This window comes from Xyrauchen texanus, chromosome 23 (assembly GCF_025860055.1).
Source record: "Xyrauchen texanus isolate HMW12.3.18 chromosome 23, RBS_HiC_50CHRs, whole genome shotgun sequence".
Taxonomy (NCBI): domain Eukaryota; kingdom Metazoa; phylum Chordata; class Actinopteri; order Cypriniformes; family Catostomidae; genus Xyrauchen; species Xyrauchen texanus.
The window spans coordinates 36,992,472-36,997,194 of NC_068298.1; positions in this window are offsets into that span (position 1 = coordinate 36,992,472).

Genomic DNA, 4,723 nt, shown 5'->3' on the forward strand with positions numbered 1-4,723 from the left:
CAACAGCACCACAGACACTCATAGCTTGTTTAGAACATTCAACGCATTTCTCTGCCCTCCCCCTCCACCACCCGTCACATCACTGACAGCAGATATCTTCACCACATTTTTTACTATAAGGTTACAACCATCAGCAATACATTCACAGCACCACACCCTGTCAAACACCTGGCTCCTGTATGCAACTCTTCTTTTTCTATGTTCTCTCCTCTGACTGACACTGAGGTCCCTAAACTCCTCCACTGCAACCAACCTAACACTTGTTCCATTGACCCCATTCTTCTCACCTTCTCCAGGCCATCTCTCCGTCCATCTTACCTGGACTCACACACATAATTAACACATCTCTACTTACAGGCACTTTTCCCACTACATTTAAGCAGGCTTGAGTAACCCCGCTGCTGAAAAAACCTGCACTTAATCCAACACAGATAGAACACTACAGACCAGTCTCTCTCATCCATTCATGGCAAAAACACTTGAAAGGGCAGTTTTCAATGAAATCTCTCACAGAAAAATCTGCTTGATGACAATCAGTCAGGCTTCAAAAGTGGACAATCCACCAAGACTACCCTGCTGTCTGTCACCGAGTCAATGAGACACGCGAAAGTTGAATCCAGATCATCCGTTCTGATTCTGCTGGACCTTTCTGCAGCCTTTGACACAGTCAACCATCAGATCATACTCTCCACTCTCTCTTCTCTGGGCATCACAGGAACTGTGCTTTCCTGGTTTAACTCCTATCTCTCAGGTAGGTCCTTCAAGGTAGCCTGGAGAGGTATCCAAGCCACATTAGTTACTTACTGGGGTTCCTCAAGGATCAGTGCTTGGGCCACTTTTCTTCTCTATACACAACATCACTGGGACCCATCATTCAGTCACATGGTTTCTCTTACCACTGCTACGCTGATGACATGCAACTATACTTGTCTTTCCAGCCCAATGACACCACAGTGGCTGCTCGAATTGCTGCCTGACTGGCAGACATCTCGGCCTGGATGAAGGAACACCACCTGCAACTCAACCCAGCCAAGACCGAACTACTTGTCTTTCCAGCCAACCATGCTGTGCAACACAACATCACCGTGCAGCTGGGTACAACTACAGTATCGCCTTCCAAAAAGGTCAGAAATCTAGGGATAACCATCGATAACAAGCTAAATTTCACAGACCACATCTCAAAGACAGCAAGATCATGTAGATTTACACTCTACAATATCAGGAAGATAAGACCCTTCCTCTCTGAACATGCCACAACTGCATGTTCAGTCACTTGTCATAACTAGACTGGACTACTGTAATGCTCTCATTGCAGGCCTCTCTGCATGTGCAATTAGAACTAATGATCCAAGCAAATGATCCAGAATGCAGCAGCACGTCTGGTCTTTAATGAACCAAAGAGAGCACCACTCTTTGTCTCTCTCCACTGGCTGCTGGGAGATGCACTTATTAAATTAAAGGCTCTGATGCTGGCATACAAAACAGTCACTGGATCTGCTCCAGCATACCTAAAATCATTTCGGAATGGGAACGTCGCCTTGTCGGACCAACACAAAGAGGCACCACAAAAATTTCCCAGACTTTCAGTTTCATCATACCATGTTGTTGGAATGACCTTCCCAACTCTGTCAGTGAAGATGACTCACTCTCTGCCTTAAAAAAAATTACTTAAAACACATCTTTTCCATGAGCACTTAACCAGTCACAAAAAATATACAAATAAATAAGTCTTGTTGCACTTTAATCTGTTTTGAATACTATTCTGATGCTAGTGAAACTTTGTAGTATGGCACTTTTTGTACCACTGTCTCCTTGCTTGGGATAAAAGCATCTGCCAAATGAATAAATGTAAATGTCAACCATGCCTCCCCGGCAGAGAGAGAGAGAGAGAGAGATTTATGGGCAGCAGCCCGACACCTGTGTGTGTTTGTGTCTTTTTGACTCAGTTTATTATTAAACTATTATTTATATTTTCAAGCCGGTCCTTTCCATTAATTCCTTTAGAAAGTCAAACACATGCCGGGCAGCTGCCCGTAACTCTCTCTCTCTGGAACTGCCGTCTCCGGTCGCCTTAATTCCTCTCGATGGCTTGATTAGTCTGATTAGGGCCCAGGTGTGCAGCATCACGACCCAGCCCTGCCCTCCTCCCTGCCACAATGATCAAGAATAGAATGTAAATTTAGGCAATATTTTTAATATTCATAGTTTTTATATTAAAACAAGGCTGTCGAAAAAATAGAAATGGACACACTAAGGTCGACAAAATAAAATGTTTATTAAAGAAAACATATTTCATTTAATAATAACAAAAATAAGAGGGTTCAGTGGTTGCTGATCCATGTTAGACATTTATTTTAATAAACTGATCTCTCAGAATATCCTCTGGGACTGATAGAAGTCAAATTAAAATCCCCCCAAAACTACACTATTATGTTAGTCTTAAAGAATTTTACAGGAGAGATTAAATTTATATAATTTGAGATGAATGTGGTAGCTAACATGGCCAAGCTAGTAGCTACATAAGTGTAACTTGGTAACCTAGATAACCAAATAATAGCCAAATGAACCATACTAAGACAGCTAGCCAGATAGTTAGCTAGCTAGTAAGCCTATTGGTAAACAATCTACGGACAATCTACAGACAAAAAAGATATGTCATAAAGGTTAAATCAAAACAGTTAAGTCAACAAAAGAACTGCTTTCATGTGGTCATAGTGTGTTACACATTTCCTTTCTTGAAAACAAACTATCCCCTTCTCCTCTTCCTCTAGTTTATATCAACAGAATGATCTGTGGTCTAGCCAGCCAATCAAAACTGACCCCATCATCTTTGATTGGCTGAAATCTGGCACATTATAATGCTGTGACCTTGTTGAGCAAACAAGCAGTCAAAGCTATGACCGCCCACACAGTGGGTAGGAGGAGAAAGCGAGTGAGAAGTTTCACACGCAAAACAGTGGAGTTACATAATTTCACAATTCTGAAATTCACATTCAAATACACTTTTTTCAAGTGCAAAACTGATTTTTGTTTGCTCAAAGTGACATACATTGCTTTACAAAACTGAGATCACCCTTGTGCAAAATACCTTTTTGCGCATTCAAAATATCATCTTGCATTCACAGAAAATTGTTGTGTGCTCAAAATAAAATCTTGCATGGTAAAAGTATAATTTTGCACACAGAGAAAATGTTTGTGCTTTCACAATATCACATTGCGTGCTCAAAATACAATTTTGTGTGCACAGAATTGAGGCAGAAGAGAGAACTTGTAAAAAATATATATTTATTTTGAAAGAGAGCGCACTCTGCAACTCTTTGCCAGAATAATCACATATGGACACATATAAGTGTGAATAACTGATGTACATATCAAAAACACAGAATTTTTGTTAGTCCTTATTGTAGAGAGCACATAAATATGAAGACAAAGCCAAATCCCGGTCATTTCAAAGTTGAAATCCTAGCACTTTTTTTCAGGTCCACAAAAAGAGGACATGGCCTTGAAAAAGAGGACATATGGTCACCCTATAATAGATGGAAATAGAATACATGCTAGAAATAATACATGCCATAATTTGCCATGCCACATTTCTTTTACCAGTCATTTTATGCATTTACCCTAAACATCATAGTTAATTAAATGCTAAGAAATGAAGAAAATGTGTTACCAAATAGTTATGAATGACAGGAATTATTGATCTCACGTGATATGAGTGTGAAGCGATCATCTGTGTTCCGCAACTGCTTTCAGATCCTTGAATAATATATAACGTGCGAGTAAGGGAAGTGGACTTTCTGGTGCATAAAAGCAGGTGGTGCTGGGGAGGAGGAGGGATTAAGAGAGAAAACTAGTATCATGCTGCAGTGAAATTGGCTTACCTGAAAACAACTGAGGCAATTTAAATGTTAGACAAAGGACCTATCAGTTTGCACCATGCACACCAAATGGCATAAATAATTACATATAAAAGGACCTTTCTGATTGGGCCATGTAGATTTTCATTACTGAACACAAAGTCACATATGAGTGATACTACTAGCAAGAAATTACATTAATTATATTAGCTTATAACCTTGAATAAGCACTGTAATAACAATACTACCCAGTCAGTAATGGATGTGTTAAAAACATAAAAACCCCTCAACCCTCTCGCTCTCTTTCTCTTGGAGTGTGGGGTAATTAAATAGATAAGTGTGCATGCCAGATTTGCTTCTTGTCTCTCTTGATGCTAACTTATGCTGACTAGCTAGTTATTTGATGGTCATAATCATGTCCCACCGGCTGGTCGGCAATGAGTATAGCATGAACATTATGTTTACATTTCTGCTCTCCACTGAGTTTTTGTTGTTCTTGTCAATTTTCTACTTGACAGGAACAATCTGACAGCTTTTTGTACTCCGTTTTGTAATAGCATGGCAGCATGCTGCAATAATGTGTAAATGTCATAATACGCAAACAAGCATGCACTTTTTCACTCGCTCTTTAATTCTCTCTCTCTTCCTTTTTCACACATTGCATGTGTAAGCATGTTTGTGGCAGAGAATCCTGTCTGCAGAGGGAACATGGAAGCAGACTCTGGCACAGACACAAAGCCGTGATGGTACAGTAGATCAATCTACGTTTTTATCTTTCTCGTCTTTCAGCACTTTCAGCAGTCTGGGTGACACACACACACACACACACACACACACACACACACACACACACACACACACACACA